This window comes from Staurois parvus, unplaced genomic scaffold (assembly GCF_062004578.1).
Source record: "Staurois parvus isolate SC_StPar_1 unplaced genomic scaffold, SC_StPar_1.0 ptg000025l, whole genome shotgun sequence".
NCBI classification, from domain to species: domain Eukaryota; kingdom Metazoa; phylum Chordata; class Amphibia; order Anura; family Ranidae; genus Staurois; species Staurois parvus.
Window position 1 is genome coordinate 26,519,203 of NW_028317821.1, and position 24,797 is coordinate 26,543,999.

Sequence of the window (24,797 nt, forward strand, 5' to 3'; positions counted from 1 at the left end):
GGTGAAATGGATGAACTTGCAGGCAGGAAAAGTCCTTTTGTGATTCTACCCTTAATCTCTGACTTTATGAACTCTGCATAGACACAGAAACAGCCAGTCATCTGTTAACTCTGCTGCAGATACCTGTTGCCTAATGTGAATTTTGTATTACCCTCTAACATTAGCCTACCCACAGACATAAAGGAAAGCTTGAGAGACCTGTCAAGTATCTTTTGTTTCTCCTGACAATCATATGTAAAAAAATGCATTTACTGTACATTTGCAAGCATATGGCATATAATCCTTAATTATCTTAAGATAAAAAAGAGATACTTGCAAAGATAATTCAATAAAAAAAATTGAAAAAATTCCAGTTAAAGGGGTAAAAAGATCCTAGGCCCTCATACCTCAGTTGTCATACAAAGTTTGTCAAAATACATATAACATTGTTCAATAAAAATAAAAAATGCTCTAATTAGTAGGCACAATATTCTGAATCAGAATTTAGTCTAACAAACAAGATCAAAATAAGATAAATTCTTTTAGGCTGACCAGAATTCCTGTATTTAAAATATAACTAAACTTTATCTGAGCACCACAAACCGAAAAACACAATTTAATTAATTTTTAATTTTCAAAGCAAACTCACCCATTCATCCATGTGTCCATGCTTTATTTTGTTAAGAAATCACTTTGAAAAATACCCCCTAGCATTTATAGCCATAGCCATCTTGAGTAAGGGCTGATGATTCATGTAACGTTTGCTTCCTGGAATCCATTTGCCTTTAGCTCAGCCATGTAGACAGGAGGGTGTGTTTAGCTGTAAAAGCATTACCTCCATGTGAAAAAAAAAGCCAGGAAAACTCCTTGGATGTACAGTATGAGATTATTTTGGCCTAGGCCAGAAACCAGGCAGCAATGGAATAAATGTAGAAAAAAAAGGTTAAAACAAGTAAATATGATATACTTTTCTATCTATTTACTAAGGCTAGCAGCGTAAGGATTAACCAGTTCCTGCCCAACCTATTGTTAAATAACAGCTGAGCAGGACTTTTGTCAATCCGTGTGAACGATATATGACATCCTCCCAGATCGCTGCCTTACGCACACCCACGGGGCCATGCTTTGGCGAGATCTGTCACCAGCTGTGTCCATTGGACACAGCCAATGACTGATCTGTTTACTGGCCCTTTACCGGTACCATGTGACTGCTGTGACCAATCATAGCAGGTTACATGACAATTGTAAACAATGGATGGCTGCCTTTCATGCCATCCATTGTATACAATTGTGTTGCTAGCTGTGATTGGTCACAATGATCACATAGTACAGACTAGGCCACTCACAGCCCATCTATGGCCAATCACAGCTAATCACAACAAAACAAACTGAATGAATCTATTTAATTCAGTAAAATGCTTTCTTATAGCAATGAAATTCATTGCTATAAGTAATCATGTGTAAAAAAAAATACTGGTCACTTCCCTGGAGTAGTACAATGTTAATATGGTAACATTATATTATTCTGGTCACAGTGTGTTATTTAAAAAAAATTGTAAAAAAAATAAAAAAAATTAAATTTCATACCATCACTAGTCAGTGTCTCTGATCACCACCACACCAGTTATATGATGACACTGTGCTGCAAATCATAACATTTATTTTTTTAATTTCTTCATTTCCAAAAAATTATGATAATAAATTACAACTTCACACAACTCACTATGCCTTTTGCTAAATACCTCAGACTTTCCAAAAAGGGGTCAATTTGGGTGATGTTTGTACTGTCCTGACATTTTTGGACCTCAAGAAATAAGATAAGCCGTCAGTACATCAGGATTTAATCAGGCCTAAATTTATGAAGAAAGATTATTTATTTGCAAAATGTTATATTAGAAACGAAGAAAAACTTGTTTTTTTTTTTAAACTGTTCATTTATTTAGCAAAAAATGAAAAACCCAGTGGTGATCAAATACCAAGAAGAGAAATCTCTAGCTGTGTGAACAAAATAATAAAAATAGCTAATGTCGATTGAGAGAGCTTAGTTCCGTTTTAAGAACTAGTGCCTAATATATATATATATATATATATATATATATATATATATATACTTTTTTTTTTAAAAGAGTCATAAAAATATGGGAACATTTGACTATACACACAAAATAATACAAAACAATAAACTACTGTGCCCTGTACCCCTGCTTCACCTCAAAGAACTGTAAATAAATACTATACATTAAAAAACAACATTTTATTACTTTTGAATGACTATGTAGCATTAAGGTCTTTTTTATTATAGAATTACACATCTGTTAAATGTTTGCCTGTATAAAGAACATTTTTTTTAATTGAGTTATCAGGAACCCCTAGAGAAAATAATAGATTTCACTATTTCTATGCTCAAAATAAGAAACAAATATCAGTAGCGGTTTTCTATTTTTTCTATATAATACCCATTTAATAATCTACAAACTCACAGTCAGATTACATTTTATGGAGCACTGTGCACATGAGTTTTAGTATCTTCCAACAGTCAAGGGATTATTTATAAAAAAAATTGCATAGCCATTTATCCAAAGAATCTGCCTGTACATTTGTTCTATGTGAATTTGACAAAAACGAATGTACGTTAGGCTATTTTCTCTTCTGAATGAATGTCTCTTACAGGCGGTAGAAAAGTACCAAATTATGGCCACTAGATAGACCTCAGGAACTTAGGAAATACATATGTCTTTGTAACAAGAGATGCAAGGTAACAATTCTAGAGAACTCTAGAGAGAATTAGTACATACCATACATGTAGCCAATAGTTATTTGCATTTTCTAGAATTCTTACATTGTATCCCTTGTTATAAAGACATACAATATGTATTTCCTTTGCTCTTCAGCTCTATCTAGTTGCCATAATTTACTTTACTACTTCTTGTAATTTGAAGAGGCATGTATGCTCCTCAGCACCAACTAGTGGCCATAATGTAGTATTTTTGTACTGTTCATAAAATAAATTAATTCAGAAGAGAAAATAACCCAAAGAACATTTTATTTTCCCAAATTCACACAGAAGGAATGTACATGCAGATTCGCTGGATGAAAGGCTATGCATTTTTTTTATAAAGAGACCCTTTAGCGTAGAAAATTAGTAGCAGAAGGTTTGAACTATTCAGTTCAGCTAGGTGCTGAAAAAGGTTTGTTGTTATCTTTCTGCATGTCTTACATGTAATTAAACATTACTGGCCCCCCAGTGTACAATATTTAATAGTCATTTTCCATAGCATGCACCCAGCCTGTACAGCTTGACCCCCTCATTTTACTGTGTGATCTTACCTGTTCCACCTGCTAATCACCATTTCTTTCCTCCCTTGTCAGTATGCATATTTTAGTGACCTTAGAAGCAAGAGGCATCACTATGTTATGGAGCAGTAGGGACCGTGATTTCATAGACACCTTCTAGTAGTGTGATCAACGTGAACTATGTTATATCTGTGCCTAAATCTGTCGCTCTATCTAACTATATCTATAGCAACCAGCATCATGGGTGGAGGCAAGTGGTCTGGCAGTCCCTGTACATATCCTACACAAATACTAATAGGGTAAGAAGACTGCATCCTATACCAGACCTTGTGCCTCAGGCCATGTCATATCAGTGTGGTCTTCTACTGCTATAGCAACAGTTAAGCACTATAAAGATAAGGCAACTGTGTTACACAGAAACCTGTAATTGAACACTCTCAGATTGCTTGAATACATAATGCTCTATTTTACAGCTTGGGAAAAAGTTACATCTTCTCTTGGACGTTTAAGAAAAAGGATGTGGTGTATCTAAATCCAAAGTTTTGCTCTTTAAGCTAAGTAAATATAACAGAGTTTTTACCCTTTAAGGTTTCTGGGTTCTAGGCAACAGGCCTGTAGCTTAGTCTTCCTATATATATGTTAAATAAGAAGGTTGAGCTAGTAGTTGGGTAGAGTGTGTCCCATGGAGTATGTGGCTGAGGAACCCTTTGCCACAATGGGCTAGATATCATGCTGAATCATAGACTCTTGGAAAAGAATTGCCCTTGGGATAGAGGAGAGAAAGAAAGGCTTTGAGTGGGCCCTATTTGCGCAATAGGGCTGGTGTGCCTGGTGTCTGCTCTGTCCTTTATAAAGGAAAAAGAGGTGCTATAAGTACACCCGTTGGCTTTGTCTAGCTTAATTGGAATAGGAGATCCCTGAATACTAAGTAGAAGGAACCAGAAGAAGACGTCTATGGTCTACAGATGTTGTCCTGGCTGAAGGAGCACCATTCCAAAGACAGTGCATGTGTCTATGTATATTTTGGGAGATGCAGGAGTAGTCCTCTGGCCACTTGCAAATGATCATGAACGTGGGATGGTTTTTCCGATCCCAGACACAAGGGGGTGCCAGACACAACTGACAGACGTGTCACTTCCTGTGAGCTTCAAAAACTACACAAACAATGTTACCACAGGCTGAGATTTTGACTACTTCCCCTGCTTCTGTAAGACGTTTCCAGAATATGGGACTGGGAGGTGCCAGCTTGAATATTTATCTTGCCCTAGCCAATCCCTGGAGGGGAGTGTCCAGAAGGTGGCTGTGGAGGTGATAAATGATTCTAAAGCCTCTAGGGTTGCTTTCCCCTGAGGCAACCTGTGGACTGTGTAGCTGTTCTTTGAGGTTTCAGCTGTGGCAGAGATGGAAGCCTGGAATTATCTTCTGAGGAGCTGACTCTGGGATTTCACCATAAGGGTCAGGTATGGAGAAGGATTGTCTTCCTTACTGGACCATGTCTGGAAGAAGCAAAAAGGTATTCAGCTGTCCTGGGGATTTGTGAGTACTGACCCTGAAATGTGATCAATGGTGACTGTGTGCTGTTGGGATGTAAGTGCCAGAGGTAGCTGTGGACTGAGACGGCTCTCACAGGGTCTCAGGGTACTAGACGTTCTGCTGTATCACCACAAGAACATGAGCCTAGGGGAAAGTGTCTTCTGATTACTGTGCAAGTGTTCTGCAGTATCCTATGCCCTAACCTGTCTCCAGCTTAAAGTTCTTTAAGCAATACATTTCAAAATACATCCCCTAAACTGAGTTATTGGAGCCAAAATGCATGGACTGGTGCTTGTGCAGGTGAGCAGCCACTGTGCTATTACCAGCGGTCCCTAGGGGGCTAACAGTACACAATCATCAATCCGCTAAATTTAGGCTGAATGATAAAATGTATTTGGAAAAAAAGACTAGTTCTGCCTGAAAAAAATAATAAAAATCAATGTAATGACAAAAGCCCACTTTGTCAAATTCATCCAGTAAGTATGCCAATGTCATTGTTTTAATGGAATGAAGTATTAAAGCGGTAGTAAACCTGGTACTTAAAAAGAAAAAACATTTTCCCCGCCAAGGCAATGTCATAATGTGCTAGTATGCATCGCATTATGTGAAACTTACCTTAAAACGAAGCACTCCAGCGGTGCGCTGTCACAGCTGACAAGACTTCCATCTTCATCCAGTCACCATCTTCATCACCTTCCGGGTTCGCTGGCTTGAATGGCCAAGTTGTGACACCGTATGCATTAGGCTGTGACCTGGCATAAGTAAAAAGTCTACCCAGTGGGGACATCAACAGCAATAAAAAACAGACTATTTCTGAACCTTCCCCCTAATGAAGTCAGACTCTAAAATAAATGAAACAGCTCTTGGAAAAAATATATCACTGTGAAGCAAAATGAAACTTCCAAGTTTAAATATGCATAATAAACTTGGCAATGGGCATTTTTCTCTATTTTCTAGGTGTTCAAATCTGCAGAACTTGTCTTTATGATTTATCCAATCCATCTAATTCTTAACCTATAATGAAAATGTAAAAGAAATCATGCTTTCCTTTAAGGCAGAATCATAGTAGGATCAATTTGATTTTATCACAGGACATTTTAGTCTAAAGCACATGTGTCAAAAAATAATTAGCAATAACCATAGGACAAATTTCCCAACACCCCATAAAAGTCTTGTCAAGTACACACTTGTTTGCAGCTGCTTGTGTTCCAAGCACATAATAACTCTATGCTGCGGCGTCTAATGGGCAGCGGTGCACATTGAACACATGGCGCTGCTCACGAGTGCATTGATTTGATTTCGCTTAATGACTAGAGTGCCTGATGCATTTAAATTATCAAAACAAAAGTCAGAACTTCAATCGGGAACAGACTTGCCCTGGAGTGCACATGAAGTTTCTTTTCAAAGGAAACTCTGGACATGAAGCCTGCTTACAATTAGCAGTACATGTTACCAGAGCCGGTTTAATTGGCACTGCCATTGTCCATTACCAGGTGTTTCTAAGTCAAAAATATGGAATCATTTACTTCCTTTAAACATTTAAATAGCGAGGTTTCCTTTGCTTAACTTGATAGCATTTTATCTGGTAGGCCCAACTGGACTTTAAAGTATTCTTTTTTTTTAATGAAATCATAACTCTGTGATTCCTAAACATTCCATGTGAAAATATTAAGTACATTTTTACCTATTCATTCAAGACAGTGGTAATCCCATTCAGAAAACTGTGGTCAAGCCAAGTATATTGACTTTGTTGGATTCATCCACATTGTCCAGCAATGTTCTATATCTGGTGAAAGTGATTGTAAACCTAGAAAGATTTTTGCTTTAACAACTTCAGCTCCAGAAGGTTTTACCACCTTCATGACCAGGGCATTTTTTGCTATTCAGCACTTTGCAACTTTATCTACCAATTGCTCAGTTATGCAATGCTGTACGCAAATTAAATGTACATAATGTTTTCACACAAACAGAACTTTCTTTTAGCGGTATTTGCTCATCACTGCTTTTTTTTAGTTTTTCATTATATAAACGAGAAAAGACTGAAAACTTATAGTGGGACTTTGATAGTGCTGAGTGGGAGCTGACTAACTGACATTGACATCCCTGTGACACTAATACAGTGATTAGTGCTAATTCTATATACTGTCACTCTACTAATGACACTGGCTGGGAAGGGGTTAACATCTAGGGCAATCAAAGGGTTAACTGGGTACCTGACATGTGTAATGTGTGCTGCTTTTACTAAACAATGTGTTTGTTTTTTCTCCCTGTTTAGCAGGGGGAACAAAACAAGCACATGGCTGCTGTCAATTCAGAGTCCTGTATTGTTAGTAAACACAAGGCCCAGGAGCCGAATCCAGCCCTCCAGGCCATTTTATGTGACCTTTACACTTCTCCTGCAGGTACCCCCTTGTCTCCGCCCCCACCTTGTCTCAGCAGTCAGCAGCAGATAGGAGAATAGAACTCCTCTGCCAAATCTTGCACCTCTCAGTGCAGCTGCAGCACCCCCTCATCTCTGCCTCCCCTGGTCTCAGCATTCAGCAGACTCTGGTAACTGACTCCACTCCTCCTCTGGTCCTCCTCCAGACCCTGCACTTTCTGCTTTCCAGCTCTGCCCCCCAAAAGGGGGTGCACGGTGATGTTAGGGAGGGTGTGGGATTCTTGACATCTGATGTAATGGGGAGTGGGGTGAGCTGGACATCTAGTCTTACAGATACAACCGGCCCTTTGAGAGCAACTATAATGCTGATATGGCCCATGATGAAATGGAGTTTGACACCCCTGCGCTAAGGCGATCATTGGCCAGGACCTGCTGATCAGCTTGTGCTGTAGCAAACGTACATGTACCTGATCCGGCACAGGGGGCCCCTCTGCTGCAGTAAATCTGTGGTAGGTGGTCTTGAAGTGGTTAAAATAATTAACACGTCATACTTACCTGCTATGTGCAATGGTTTTGAAAACAGAAGCCCCGACCCTCCTTTTCTCGGGTCATCTGCCGTCACTCCTGGCTCCTCTCCCTTCCAGAGTGTCCCCATAGCAAGCCACCTGCCATAGGGGCACTCATGCAGGCTCACTCCCAAACCGGCTCTGTGTGTCCATTGACACACAGAGAGTGGCTTGACCCGCCCCTGCTCCCTTCTCACTGGCTGTGACTGCCAGCAGCAGGGTCCAATGGTTCCTGCTACTGTCTCTGAGTCATTGAGGGGGTAGAGAGTAGGCACAGCACTGGATCAAGATCAGGCTCATGTAAGTTTATGGTGGGGGGAAGGTAGCTGCACTATGCAGAGAATACAGGTAAATAAACCTGCCTTTACACCCATTTTTCATGCAGAGGATACAGCTAGCCATACACACTTCAAATTTCTGCAGGCTGAAGAGTAATCCATTGATTTCCTCATCCTTGCTAAGCAGCATGGATAGAGGTATCAGCACTGCTGGCTATTGTTTTCAGCAGTCACTGCTCCAGAGGCTGTTGGGTACCTAAACAGTACTCCAATTAAATGCAAGTGCTGTTCACACAACAATTTTCCACTTGGTGATTCTAACAGGGCTACCCATGAAGTGAGTTTTGACAGATTCACAAATGAAATTCAGAAGAAATTCAATCAGCTATGGCAGGCTTAAAATCAAACTCCGGGAATTATGAAAGCTCTCCCTTGAAATGAGGCTGCACCCAGGCTGCACTGGTTACTTGCTCATTTACTCTAGGGGAGAGTAAAAGCACTTATACAATCCTCTGCTCCCCTGGCAGACGGCGCTCCCCTATGCTGCAGCAGTGGACTGTCCCTCAGTGCTCTCATGTCCAGTGCAGGGCTATGATGATGTCTTGATGATGTCAGGACCTTCGACCTCTGGAGCATGGGGGAGATGATGCTGCAAGGACCAATCTAGCTGCGTGGAGAGTGGGGAGCAGAGGAGCAGGTAAGTAAATTTACTTTTCCATGGCCCAGACTTGGGGTCTCAAAACGTTCTAAACAAAGGGCCAGTGTACAGTTTTTCACACTTTAGGGGGGCTGGACTGTGGCCAGTGAGAGAAGAAAATGTTCTGGAGTCAGTGGCAGTAAACAATGCCCCATCATAGGTATCAATGGGAGTAAACAATACCTCATAATTGATGTCAATGGGAGTCATAGTGCCCCATCATTGGTATCAATGGGAGTCATAGTGCCTTATTTTTAGTATCAATAGTGCTCAATCATTGGTGTCAGTGAGAGGAATAGTGCCCCATTGTTAGTATCAATTGAAGAAATAGTGCCCCATCATTGGTGTCCTGGGAAGAATAGTTTCTCATTGTCAGTGGTAGGAACTATGCCACATTGATGCTAACAGTGGGAGGAATAATGCCCCAAGGGCCGGATAAAAGCAAGCAAAGGGCCACATCTGGCCCTCGGGCCGCAGTTTGGTGATCACTGGCCTAGACCTAAGTGAACAGTTAACCCTTGCACTGTGGGCAGAGTTCCATGGCAAGGGTGAAATTTCAGGTTTTCTGGAGTTCGGATTTAAAGGGCTAGGTCAAATATTTTATGGCATAATTAAATGATTACAAAATACCTGTCGATTCTTCCAGTCTGCTGCTTGGGGCTTTTTTTTAGCATGGTGCTCAACAATGTCCAATGCTGGAGATTGTGGTCACCTTCCTGTGTGAGCTACAGGCAGATGTGCCTTCATCCAATTCACTTTTCTGACCATTCGGTGGCTGAGACTGGGACTTCCTGTAGCTGTCACTTTTTCTGGACAGCTTGGCCTGTTACAGTTAGAGGAAAAATAAAAGTTCTCTTGGCAGAATCAATCGCACTCGTTCCCAACCCACAGAAAAAAGCACTGCACTTCAGCAGCTATGCCAGGGTGCCATGAAATCTTAATGGCTCCTGCATGCTTTGGCAGCCATTGCACATTTTACATCAGCAGAAAATGTATAAATTGGCAACAGTTTTGAGCAAATCTAAAGTGCAGCATCAGTAAGTGATAAAGCCAGACGTATGCATGTGAACACGAAAAATCACTATCAATTACAAATTAATTTCAGGCATAGTAATATTTGTGGAAGACGTTTTCGGCCGCTGCATTTCTTCAATACTAGCTGAGAAAATTAGGGATTATTATCTTAAGTCTCACATGCACTAACGTAGTGTCAGCGGATGACCTAGCTCATGCTTCGTGCAGCCTCCTTCTCACATTTCGGCAATGCCGAATATAACTAAACTCCAGCACATGGCAGCGGCCGATGATCTAGACCTGGAAGTCGGCCATCTGAAGATGGCAGCAGCGGGCAGGGAACTTGTGGATCGTGCATCGCTGGAGCTGAGGTGGGTATAGTTCCGCTTTAAGGAGAAAATGCTGTATACTTGTTTGGGTTGATTCTCTGTGTGCCTGTGAATGCTCAGCATGCATGTGTCTAATTACGTGTATTTATCACCTTCATTGTTGGATATGTAGTTTCATTACAGAAAATGTCAGATCTCACACTACAGATAGAGGTCATGCATTAACCTGTGCCGTACCATGCCACTTGACTCATATTTCAACACAAACTATAGGTTACATATACAGGGCAACAAATGACACCATGAAACTACATGATCAATGCAAATCCTATGCAGGTAAAAAACACATGGTGCAGGTAGGAAGGTGTATCATGCATTTAAAGAGATATTAAAGTCTATTTTTTAAGTAAAATAAAAAAGAGGTTATACTTACCTGCTCTGTGCAACAATGTTATCCCTTACCTACTCTTCTAGAAGTCCCCTGTCAACACTGTCCACTTGTCCCTTGTTCTGGTGCCCCCTTAGCAAGTCCTGTGCTATGGGGGCACCATGCAGATGTGCTTTGGAGCTGGATGTGTGCATCCATAGACACATGCATCACCATCATGCCACACACTCACTCAGCTGCAGGGAATGCATTAAGGTAAAAGGCAGTTTGACTTTTGAACCACTTTCATGGATAAGTTCACCTTAAAATGTTACATTTTACACCCATATTCAGGGTGTAACATGTTGCGAACGGACCGACTCCGCTAATCCCCAATCCTGTTGTGACAGCTAGCAGGGATCTTCTCTTCCCTGATAGCTGTCACAATTTTTAAAAAGCAGCTTTGTTCTCCCAGCCATGTCATTCATTCATGGTGTTATGTGAATGAATGAACTACAAGTCCCAACAGCCTTAGTGGCTGCCAGGTTGTAGTTTTCAATGAACTGCCATGGTGCTGTGGAGCGCTGTGGTAGTTCATTGATGCTTCCTGTCAGTATATCTGCTTGCCTGTACATCCCGTATAGACAAGCAGACATACTTACAGGTCTGCAGGAGACCTGCATGACACCAGCGATCTGCTGATCACTGATGCAATGCTGTATAGGCTCCAGAAACAGAAAATAATAAGTGCACATTTTTTACCTGCAAAAAAACATGCATTTATTATTATTTGTAAAAGGAGAACTTATCCTTTAAGAAACAAACTGAGAACCTGGGTAACATGAAAAGGAGCCAAAATCTTTAAGTTTCTTCAAAAAGAAAATGCAAAATATTAATATGCCATATTTCATGTTTAGTTGAAAAAATTTGAAAACATATTTAAAAATATTTCTTTACTCCTGACCATAATAAAGAAATAAATTATGTACAAAACCAATATACATTACAGTTGTTTGAGGCATGTACTGCATAATTAAAATATTTATAGCATATTTAAGTATTTTCACAGTCAGAAAGGCCAGTTGGAAAACACATTGTAAAGCTGTAGCCTTAGTATACATGCAATGTCACATGGCAAGTCACCACAATCACATGCAATTCCTGTTAGCAGTCAGAATTTTTTGAATGGATTTAATTTGCTAAGCTGCATGAATTATTTAATAAGCTATTATTTTACATATTATGTCATCGTTGGTTAGTACAAAATGTTATATTTAAAAAACAGCACACTGCTGCGTGACATTAACAATTAAAGCCCAGCACCAGGCTCTGTGGCCCCTACATGTGACACTCTCTTTCCTCCTGGAAGCTACTTCAATGTGTATGTTTTGCTTTTTTGTAAATACAGGTTAAACTCGAAAAATTTAAATATCATGCAAAAGTTAATTTATTTCAGTAATGCAACTTAAATATTTAAACTAATATATGAGATTACATGCAAAGCAAGATAGTTCAAGCCGTGATTTGTCATAATTGTGATGATTATGACTTACAGCTCATGAAAACCCCAAATCCATAATCTTAGAAAATTAGAATATTGTGAAAAGGTGCAATATTCTAGGCTCAAAGTGTCCCACTCTAATCAGCTAATTAAGCCATAACACCTACAAAGGGTTCCTGAGCCTTTAAATGGTCTCTCAGTCTGGTTCAGTAGGAATCACAATCATGAGAAAGACTGCTGACCTGACAGTTGTGCAGAAAACCATCACTGACACCGTCCATAAGGAGGGAAAGCTTCAAAAGGTAATTGCAAAAGAAGTTGGATGTTCCCAAAGTGCTATATCAAAGCAGATTAATAGAAAGTTATGTGGAAGGGAAAAGTGTGGAAGAAAAAGGTGCACATGAAGCAGGGATGACCGCAGTCTGGAGAGGATTGTCAGGAAAAGGCCATTCAAAAGTGTTGGGGACTTTCACAAGGAGTGGACTGAGGCTGGAGTCAGTGCATCAAGAGTCACCACACACAGATGGATCCCGGACACGGGCTTCAAATGTCGTATTCCTCTTGTCAAGCCGCTCCTGAACAACAAACAACAGCAGAAGCGTCTTACCTGGGCTAAAAAAAAACAGACCTGGTCTGTTGCTCAGTGGTCCAAAGTCCTCTTTTCTGATGAGAGCAACTTTTGCATCTCATTTGGAAACCAAGGACCCAGAGTATGGAGGAAGAATGGAGAGGCACACACTGCAAGATGCTTTAAGTCCAGTGTGAAGTTCCACAGTCTGTATTAATTTGGGGAGCCATGTCATCTGCTGGTGTTGGTCCACTGTGCTTCATTAAGTCCAGGGTCAACACAGCCGTCTACCAGGAGATTTTGGAGCACTTCATGCTTCCTTTCGCAGACGAGCTTTATGGGGATGCTGACTTCATTTTCCAGCAGGACTTGTCACCTGCTCACACTGCCAAAAGCAGCAAAACCTGGTTCAATGACCATGGGATTACTGTGTTTGATTGGCCAGCAAACTCACCTGACCTGATCCCCATAGAGAATCTATGGGGCATTGCCAAGAGAAAGATGAGAGACATGAGACCGAACAATTCAGAAGAGCTGAAGGCCGCTATTGAAGCATCCTGGTCTTCCATAACACCTCAGCAGTGCCACAGGCTGATAGCTTCCATGCCACGCCACATTGAGGCAGTGATTGCTGCAAAAGGGGCCCAAACCAAGAACTGAGTATATATGCATGCTTATACTTTTCAGAGGTCCAATATTGTTCTATGTACAATCCTTGTTTTATTGATTGCATGTAATATTCTAATTTTCTGAGATTGTGGATTTTGGGTTTTCATGAGCTGTAAGCCATAATCATCACAATTATGACAAATCACGGCTTGAACTATCTTGCTTTGCATGTAATGAGTCTATCTCATATATTAGTTTCACCTTTTAAGTTGCATTACTGAAATAAATTAACTTTTGCACGATATTCTAATTTTTCGAGTTTCGAGCAGCTGCATCCAATCCTTAAATCACCAAGTGCAATGCAAAGTGTCGGATGCAGTGGTGTAAAGCACACCACTACTGGACTCTAGAGCAGTGGAGACATGTTCTCTGTAGTGACCAATCACGCTTTTCTCTCTGGAAATCAGATGGATGTGGCTGGGTTTGGCAGAACGGTAATTGCTTGACTGCATTGTGCCAAGTGTAAAGTTTGGAGGAGGGGGGATTATGGTGTGGGGTTGTTTTTCAGGGGTTGGGCTTGGCCCCTTACTTCCAGTGAAGGCAACTCTTAAAACATCAGCATACCAAGACATTTTGGACAATTTCGTGCTCCCAACTTTGGGAGAACAGTTTGGGGATGACCCCTTCTTGTTCCAACATGACTGTGCACCAGTGCACAAAGCAAGGTCCATAGAGACATAAAGGAGTGAGTTTGCAGTGGAGGAACTTGACTGGCCTGCACAACCAGTCCTGACCTCAACCCGATAGAACACCTTTGGGATGAATTAGAGTGGAGACTGCGAGCCAGGGCTTCTCGTCCGACATCAGTACCTGACCTCAAAAATGTGCTTCTGGAAGAATGGTCAAACATTCCCATAGACACACTCCTAAACCTTGTGGACAGCCTACCCAGAAGAGTTGAAGCTGTTATAGCTGCAAAGGGTGGGCCAACTCAATATTGAACCCTACGGACTAAGACTATGATGCCATGAAAGTTCATGTGCATGTAAAGGCAGGCGTCCCAATACTTTTGGCAACATAGTGTACGTAACACCCTTGGTCATCTTTCTCTCAGTCCATTAACAGTCCACTCATAGTCCAGTGGTGTCCAGTCTTCAGATACGCTGAAGTCATGATGTCAGCACCAATCTCTGCATCAATACACTGTGAATGAACACAAAACGGACAAAAATACAACTTCTTTGGCAGGTGGTCAGGTTGAGTGAGTGAGGGTTTTCCTTACAAGAGAACCCAACACTTTGCCCTCACTTTGCCATGAATGGGCAAAGTGACCAAGTCTCCTTAAGCTGAGGAAATATTTTTTTTTTTGTCCAGGGAAACTCCTCAAAGTTTTTAGCATCATATTATTTTTAAGACTTCTTAAAACATATCCTCCTGAACATCTGGTTGATTATTATTGTGCTTATTATCATACTGAACAGCTACAACTGTTTGCAAATTGGAATAGCAAGTTTTCAGTGCAATGGATACCTTTGCATTTTCTACATTTTCTGTTCAGTGGGCCTTTAACAGTTCTGAGGTTATACCCACAATTGCTCCTGACACACGCTTTAGGCATTATGCTAAGAATTCATTCTAACTGCACTCTCCACTGAATTAGTGAGAGAAAATTAGAATGAAGTCTGTGTGAATGTGTTTTCAAGCTTACCCCCTTATTCTTACATCCTTACATGGATAAATGTGACCAAATGGAAGAAATTTAGAAAGATGAAGATGCAGGTATGCAATGAAGCATGCAACACTGACTAAAGCATCTTTCAAATCTCTTTAGCTTCTCTCAAAAGCATTTATGTGTTATTAATGTCCTAACGTCCTAATGTGTTTCAAGAAATATAACATTTCTATGAATAACAATGTATTTTAAATGCTCAAACTGCACTGCATTAACATTTCTAAAGTTCCAGATCTCTGTTACTATAAGGGAGTTCCAGCCTCAAAAAAGTGGTTTTTTTGCTAACTTGATTTTGCTGTGGGTTTGCAAATTTCACAATCCCAGAAATTTCAATAAAAATGGCTGCAATTTTTACCCAGAAGCAAAATCCACATGAAGAAAAGCTCTACTAACTTTAGGGCCACATCATTGCATGACATGATTTGTTGATCCACAAACTTACTTTACACCCCCCACTAACTGTCACGGTTGGAGGAGCCTGAAAACCGCTGAACCTCCAACTCAGGGCCCCTGGTAAAACAAACGGGGGCACAAAGGTACCGAGTGGCCCAAATGCTTTGTAGTCCTTGCCAGACTGTGATACAGAAAGACAGACATATCTGGACCAGAAAACTATATGTAGTTTCCATTCGGGAGATGCTGAACAGGAGACTGGACACAGAATATCGAGCAGGAAAACTGCAGCAACAAGTGAAATCCACAGAATCAACAGTTACAGTAGATGCTAGAATGATGCGCTGGTTGTGGGCTTGGACAGGTGTGTAGGAAGGAGTGTCATCTGAGAGACCACAGGCAGGTGGTTAACCATGTCGCTGAATCTAAGGACTGGTACAAAGTCAGGTAAGTCAGGTCAGCAACTGATGATCAAATCAGGCACAACAGCATTAGCAGAAGCGAGATAGGGGTTATGACCAGAGGTAGCAAAGGATGTGCAAGTCAGGAACAGAAGGATCAGTCAAAAGCATAGTCCAGGTGCAAGCCAGGATCAGTGCAGGCAGCTATCTGGAGCAGGTCAAGGTAAGATAGGTAAGAGACAGGTAGTCAGGCATAAATTCACTGATCACAGATTCACAGGTAACGCTGCAGACCATGTAGCACTGGCTGTGTGCAGCTGACCATTTTAAAGCGAATCTTCACCCGCAGGAGAGACTTCCCTCCTTCCCTCCACTGCCAGAAGAGGGCTTTCTTTGTGTGTGTATGTGTGTGTGTGTGCATGTGTAGGACTACCCCCTTAGGAGTCGCTGAGTTTTGGGTCTCCCTAAAGCTCTATACAGCCATGCAACACGCATTTTCTGCCACACTTTGCACTCAGAGTCAGTAAACAGTCCTTGAGCTTGGTTTTGTGATTTTATTAAATGGGTTAATAACTTGGATGGGGTTGAGGGGTGTGTGGGATGCCCAAGGAAACTGCAAACTCGAGGATGAATGCCTTACAAACTATATACAGATGTGGACAAAATAGTCTCTCCTTTAGGAGCATTCCAGCTTTATGGTGTACCTCCGCAGACCCCAGATGAATCCTCCTCTTCACCAAGCTGCACTGAGGGTATTCCCTGGACAAGAGGACCCAGAAGCTGCCAATTTAGCATAGCAGCTCAAGATGAGAAGCTAGTTGGGTTTTCCACCTGAATGTCCTCTCCCCTTATCCAGCCCAAGGGGTGTAAGAATACTCACACTGTCCTTGGCTGCCTTCAGACCTTTAGCTGGGCTCCTTCCCTGATACTCAGGATGTCCTCCCTTGGAGACGGTGGTACAGTGGAGATCCTCTTCTCCAGCACCTGCCTGTAGGTAGGCCCCTTCCCTGGGCCCCTTTCCGGGCTCTGTAATCCAGCCTCTCACTCCATCTTCCACCTGACACTTACTGCCCTGCTGCACAGGCTCTGCCATTTTTGAGGGTTGCTCTGCACACCATGCCCAGCCTCCTGCCAGGGGATTGGCCAGGTTCCCTCAAACATGCAGATCTGGGTCTCCTTCCCTCCTTCACACCTCTTCCAGAAAGTTCTCTAAGTTTCTGTAAGGGTGGGAGGGCTTCAGAAGCCCTTACCTGTTAGAGCCTCTCAGCCTGTCCTGAGGCGACCTCTCTACCTCACTCCCAGGCTTACTCATCCCAGATTGCTACTCAACCTCAAAAAAATAAAATAACAAACTCCCTCTGGCTAAGTTAGAGGGCATTATGTGTGTGTTTTTTTAAATAGTGTGGCCCTGCCCCCCCCCCCCCCCCCGCACGTAATTTGCCTAGGCACACCTAAGGCATTCGCCAAAGTTCTCCTTTTGCCTCCTGAGATAAGCACTTCACATATCCCAAGAAACAAAATGCCTCATTCAAAAAGGAGGAGAAGGAAGGCTTGCCCAGCGCCGCATTATCAGGAGGTGCGTCGGCTGAACCAGGAAGATCCGGCGGCCTCTTGATGTTATCATCAATATGGCAGCATGGGTCCAAAAGGTGGCTGAGAACAAGAAGATCTCAGTGGGACAATGCTAGATGCTGCAGCCACCAGGATTATGTCTAAAACTGGCAGGAAGACTCCTGCCTGTCAGGTGGAAGCAGTTGAGTGGCTGTGCTGCTGCCCAACTGCTTCCACATTAACGATGCCCCCCACCCCCAATAATTATAGCACAAGACCTCCTCTGTAACATTAAACTGATGACCTGCAGGGGCTTTTGAAGTGTAGCCTATAGAAATTATAGGGTACTGAAGTGTGTCGTAATTTCACAGGCGCCCACAAATTTAAGATTTGACATATTGGGTATCTATTTACTCAATGCAACCTTGGCTTTATATTTTAACAAACATTTGGGTAATATGTTGTGTTCGTTTGCCCTTAAATTCACTTTAGTGTGTTTTTTACTGACATTTTGTATTTTCTAGACCTTTGCCGTAATATCTTGTGACATAAACATTGGAACTACCACTATTTTATTCTCTAGGGTGTCTACTTTCAGAAAATATATAATGTTTGGGAGGTCTGTGTAATTTTCATGCCTAAAATGATTTTTTTAAATATGTGTGAAAAAAATGCCAAAAACGTCTCTGGCAGCCGACTCTAGCCAGCCGTCAAACCACCCTGGTTTGACCCCAATGCATTTGGTCAGTGTAGAGAAATTTCAGGGAAATTTAATACACTTCACTAAAATTTCAGCAAAGGGACAACTGTGACATCTTCTCACCCCTAGTTCACATTGGAATATACAGTTTGAGACTCCTCTATCTCTCCTATCTCTTGGCTTGAAGAAACATAACCTAATGCAGATTCGCCCATCTACAGTGACAGCTACCAGTGATACATGCATACAATGCAACTTATAGATCTTCTATCCTGGTCAATCAATGACCAGTATGACTCCGTCATCCATCATAGCAGTTATCTGCCCCGTGTAAGCTCCAAGTTGGGACTTAGAGTTGTACATGGCCGGTAACCACACAAAGCAGAAAGGGTATTGAAGGGAAGATAATTAAAAGCTGCCAGTGGGGCCACCATCAATGTGAACCTGCTATTATCCCCTGAATGGGCAGGGAACAGATTCACTTTTTATTTTAAACTTATAATAAACCCTTATATAACCGCACTAAAGTTACTGATACACAGAGATTAATTAAATCCTCCTACACAAGCTTTATCTGTTATATGTAGCCTTCTCTCCTCTACAGCTTTCCAAAGTACACAGTTTAAATGGTATTTCTCAACTTCCAGGAGGAAGCAGGCAGGGATCTAAAGTCACACACGGCACAGCCTGTGTAATTGGACAGTTGAGTAGAGGAATGAACACACCACCCTCTACACAGTCTCATGAGGAAACATGTACACCTGAGGCTGTCAATCACCATCTACATGGATTGCCTGGAGATGGGGAAAATTGTTGGAAATGATTCATACAGATAGCAGAGGAAAGAGAGAGCAGACAAGATCCACACATAAGCGACATGCACCGAGGTACATACATACTATATGAGGCTATGGTTTGTTAATTTTTCATTTTATTATTATTATTATTATACAGGATTTATATAGCACCAACAGTTTGCTCAGCGCTTTAAAAAATGAAGGTAGACATTATAGTTACAATACAATTTGGTACAAGAGGAAACAGAGGGCCCTGTTCATTAGAGCTTACAGTCTAGGAGATTTTTAGAGGTTTACAACCACTTTAATGCATTCGGTTATAATAATATTCATAGAACCCCAGTGTAACTAAATCTTAAACTCATCAGCAGGTGTTACTGGGAGCCCTGCATGTCACTAAAAACTTTTTGGGGGGCATAGACAAGACATACAAATGAAGGTATTTTTAAAGTGATTTTTTGGTTTGCCTATAGATGTATCCATTTTCTAGATTAATGTTCTCGTCAAAAAAGAATGAGATTTACTAAACTGTTGCACTTAGAATCTGGTGCAGTTGAACATGGTACATAATCAGTCTCACCTTGTCCAACTAAGCTTTGACAATAAATCCTGAAAGCTGATGGATTTCTATGCCGAGCTGCACAAGATGTTGTACTCTCCAGTTTTAGTAAATAATCCCCATTGTGTAACAAAAGAATACTAGTTCTAGAAATGTTGAAAACAGCTCCACTGAAAGTGACGTTGCTGCTCTGGAACAAATATGCAACCTGGGACTTTCATATAGGCATTTTTCTTTGTGCTGAATTCTCTTTAATAATATACACTTCACAGAATGGTAACAACAGAGAAGAGGAGTCCGTAATGACAGTCCAAGTGACGGTAGACCCTTAGTGAGGCAGGCTAATGCGTTTTGGGAAACATACTCCCTTCTTCAGAGCTAAAATGTAAATGTTTATATATTATTTTTACATGTACCAGTTTACATTTATATTGTTACATATTTTCCTATATTCTGTATCATGCACTGGCTGTTTTTAAATATTGATGTATGCTTGCTATGTTCCTATCTTTGACATATTCCTTTTGGCTCTCTGCCAGAAATTTTTGTGTAATCTTCGTTAAGTACTAATATGATGGGGGGCTGTTTTCTGCGTGAGTGCTGTTTTTGATGGAGTGCTAAGAAGCAGTTGAACACAGCAGTCTAATCATGCCTTCCCTGCTTTTCACAGGTAAATTGCTGCTATCTGCTCTCTCCACTCGAAACTGCAACAACGCATAGACTCCTGCTATCTCTGGGTAAATTGCTGCTATCTGCTCTCTCCACTCTAAACTGCAATAACGCATGGACTCCTGTTAATTTCAGAACAAATAGTGTATATATATTTTTGTCTATGTAGCTTAGTTCTCACCTCAAGTTGCACTCTTTTTATGACTGTGGCCTGTGTCTGGTCTGTGTTTGAGAAACATCCTCCCCCCTATTCATGTGATCGTTATCAGTTCCTAATTGGGGTGGAGAAGAGTGCTCATTTGACCATCTCCCTATAAATTTAGATCAGCTCATCGGGGGTGGTCACAGATCAGGGGGCATAGTCACAGATGGGGTGCTGTTTTCTGCGTGAGTGCTGTTTTTGATGGAGTGCGAAGAAGCAGTTGAACAAAGGAGTTTAACTAAAGTAGGATAACTCAAGCAGCAGGAAGATACAACAACAAGCAACTCTACTGCATGCTGGATAGACTGCAAGCAAACACCCTGGGAAACATATCTTTCAAGTCTGAGTCCCACTCCGTGTACCTTTTAATATGTCCCCTCCACTCCTCCTTTTCATATTACTATCCTGCGTTCCCAAAATCTCACTTCTTTACCTCTCTGCTCTACCCCAAAACTTGTACATCTCACCCTCACTGCTACCATCTCCCTACTACTGCTGCTCTCATCACCTCCTGCTGATACTTCACTCTCCTGCTGACCCAAACACCAGGACTGGAAGGCATGTACACTTGTGTACATCCTGCTCCCATGTTACTTTCCTCACCCTTCTTCTTCTCCTAACCTCTGGAGATATCCCCCCAAACCCTGGTCTTCCAGTATCTCACCCCCACACCAGGCATCTTCTTTCTTCCAGGAATAGCAGCAATCCCAAAAACCACCCTCCCTTTTTCATGTGCGAATGCCCGCTCTGTCTGTTATAAGCTCACCTCTGTTCATGACCTTTTTGTCTCCCGCTCCCTTAACCTACTAGCAATTACAGAAACCTGGCATCAAGCAGCAGATTCTTCTTCTCCCGCAGCACTTTCCTATGGAGGCCTTCTCTATGCCCACTCACCCAGACCCAGTGGTCGGAAAGGTGGTGGCGTTGGTTTGCTTCTATCCCCACTGAGCACCTTCCAAGTCTTCCCTAACCCTCCCTCTCTATCCTTCTCTTCTTTCGAGACTCACTGCATCCATCTGTTTTCTCCCATTTCTCTGAGGATTGCAGTGATATATCGGCCTCCTGGACCGGTGTCCCGCTTTCTTGATGATTTCTCCGCCTGGCTACCCTACTTTCTCTACTCTGAACCACCCACTATCATTCTCGGAGATTTTAACATCCCAGTTAATGTCAACAACCCGGCTACATCCCAACTCTTCAACCTAACCTCATCTTTTGCATTAGCACAATGTATACAGTCCTCCCCTCACTCTGATGGGAATACATTAGACCTTGTTTTCTCCCATCTTTGCACTCCCTATAACCTCACAAACACCCCCTTTCCTCTCTCTGATCATAATCTCATAACCTTCACAGTGTCCTCGTTTTCAAACACCTATCCCTCCAAGCAGCAAACAATTACGCGCAGAAATCTTCACAACCTGAACCCTGCTCCTTTCCACTCTGCAACTGACCAACTCTACGACAGAATCTCTCCCCTGTCCTGCCTTGACCTGGCCACTGCTGTCTGCAACAGTTCACTTTCATCCACATTAGACTCACTTGCTCCTCTAACAACACGAAGCATCAGGCCCCGACCATTACAACCGTGGCAGACTGATGACACCAGAAATGTTAAACTCCATAGTCGTACACTGGAGCGATTGTGGCGTAAAACAAAATTTCAACAAGCATTCACCCTATATAAATCTGCTTTCTAAACATACAATTCCTTTCTTCATTCTGCCAAACAAGCCTACTTTGTCACTCTTATTAATACCTTGTCATCCAGTCCTCGTCGTCTCTTCTTTACTTTTAACTCTCTACTTTCTCCACCTCCACCCAGTACCTCACTCACGCCTCAGGAGATTGCAAATCATTTCAAAAACAAGATTGATGCAAATCGTAGGGGCATCGCCACTGCACAGACATCCATCCCACTTAGCATACCTTATACTAAACCTCCCTCAACACTTTCCTCTTTTGACCTTGCTACTACCGAAGAGGTCACTAAGGTTTTCTCAGAAGCCTGTCTCACTACCTGCCCCCTGGATCCTGTCCCCAGACAACTACTACAGTCACCCTCTTCTTCCATCCTATGCTCCCTCACGCACATCTTCAATCTTTCCCTCTCTACTGGTGCCTTCCCCTCTCCTCTAAAGCATGCGCATATCACTCCCATACTTAAAAAACCCTTGCTGGACCCCACCAGCCTGAACAACTTAAGACCCATCTCTCTGCTGCCATTTTCCTCTAAACTCCTAGAACACTTAGTCTACAATTGCCTGAGCTCCTACCTCACTGACAACAACCTTCTTTACCCTTTACAGTCTGGCGTTCGCTCACTACACTCCACTGAAACTGCCCTAGTAAAACTCACTAATGATCTACTAACTGCTAAAACCAATGGCCACTACTCCGTACTCTTACTACTTGACCTCTCTGTGGCTTTTGATAAGGTTGACTATCCCCTCCTCTTCAAAAAACTCCACTCTCTTGGCCTCAGAGACTCTGCTCTCTCCTGGTTCTCCTCCTACCTATCGCAGCGCTCCTTCAGCATTACCTATAACGCTGCCTCCTCCTCTTCACTCCCTCTTTCTGTAGGGGTCCCTCAAGGTTCTGTCCTTGGACCCCTTCTCTTCTCCATCTACACCTCCTCCCTTGGTCACTTGATAAACTCCCATGGCTTTCAGTACCATCTCTATGCTGATGACACACAAATCTATCTTTCTACACCTCACCTCACCCCTTCAGTCTCCTCTCGCATTACTAACCTACTAAGTGACATATCGGCATGGATGTCACTCCACTTCCTCCAACTCAATCTTTCCAAAACTGAGCTCTTAGTATTCCCCCCAGCCCGTGCGCCTTCCCCTGACTTCTCCATCAAGATCAATAACACAATCATCAGTCCCTCCCCTCATGCCAGGGTACTAGGTGTAATCCTAGACTTCCATCTGTCCTTTCAGCCCCAAATCCAATCGCTGTCCAAATCTTGTAGACTTCACCTCCGCAACATCTCCAAGATAAGCCCATTCCTAACCTTGGAAACCACTAAGCAACTTATTCACTCCCTTGTTATATCTCACCTTGGCTATTGGAACTCCCTCCTCATTGACCTAACTAATTGCAGGCTATCTCCTCTTTAGTCTATCATGAATGCTGCTGCCAGACTCATCCACCTTACTAATCGTTCTGTATCTGCCAACCCTCTCTGCCAATCCCTCCACTGGCTTCCCATTGCGCAACGGATAAAATTCAAAACATTAACAATAACATAAAGCCATTTATAACTCTGCCCCAAATTACATCACCAATCTTGTCTCCAAATATCACCCAAACCTTACTCTCCACTCCTCGCAAGACCTCCTACTCTCTAGTTCCCTTGTCTACTCCTCCCATGCTTGTCTCCAGGACTTCTCCAGAGCTTCCCCATCCTCTGGAACTCTCTACCCCAATTTATCAGACTATTGCCTACTCTGCTCACTTTTAGGCGATCTCTAAAAACCTATCTCTTCAGGGAAGCCTATCCTGCCCTCAGCCAATAATGGAATCTTCTACTCTTCCAACCAGTCCATCCCCACAGTTACTACCTTTTGTAACACTAGCCCCTCCCTCCAAGATTGTAAGCTCCAAGGAGCAGGGCCCTCCTATTCCTCTTGTATTGAACTGTATTGTTGCTGTATTGTCTCCCGTTATATTGTAAAGTGCTGAGCAAACTGTTGGCGCTATATAAATCCTGTATAATAATAATATCTTTGGCCCCTTATGGTTTTGCGGTGATTGTTCCCACCCCCTAACATCATTCTCCGTTTGTTAGTATTCTGCATTGCAGACTGCAGTACTTGCCAGCACCCAGCATTACGGTCAGCTGCCATGTCTCCTTCCACCCTCACCTTGACACACTTCCTTTTTGACAGTCCAGGATGGACCAGCCTCCTGGCTTATCTAGCATGTATACTAGGATAGACGCCATGACACTTCCCTTCTTATCCTCTGCCTGTCCATTTATATGCCATCCTTGACAGCCCCATGTGAGTATTACATATTCCTTCACCCATTCTATGCAGGTTGAGTGATATCATCATGAGCTTACCATCATGTCTGTAAAATACCTATATTCAACTTTCACATTTATGTTTTTGGGGGTTTTTTTTCCCGTTTTGTCATGCCCTGTGCCCCAAGAGTTCTGGTTTTCTATTCATCTTCTTATGCGCGTCACCATTTTTTCACTGTAACACTTTTGCTGGAGATGGACCTGATTTGGCTCAGCCCTTATTGGGTTGTCATGTGAGGGGGTGTGTTCCAGTCCTCTTAAGCCATTTTGCGCCTTATAAATGTTGGAATAGCAGGCCTACATTTTAGCTCTGAAGAAGGGAGTACGTCTCCCGAAAGACGTTAGCCTACCTCACCAAGGGTCTACCGTCACTTTGGACTGTCATTACGGACTTTTCTTCTCTGTTTTTATCTCCCTTTGGTTTGTGAGTATGCATGTATATGCTTTTAAATAAATTCATGTTTCACCACGGGAATGCACGAAGAGAGTGCGCCCTGTTTTGCTATTGTTCACCAGTATCAAGATTTCTAAGGGCTGCACCTCAACGAATGACTGTTACAGTTATCTTAGTCTGCATGAAGTCCGCATTTGAGCGCTGGTTTCATTTTTTTATTTGGATCACAGAATGGTAATTTGGGTACT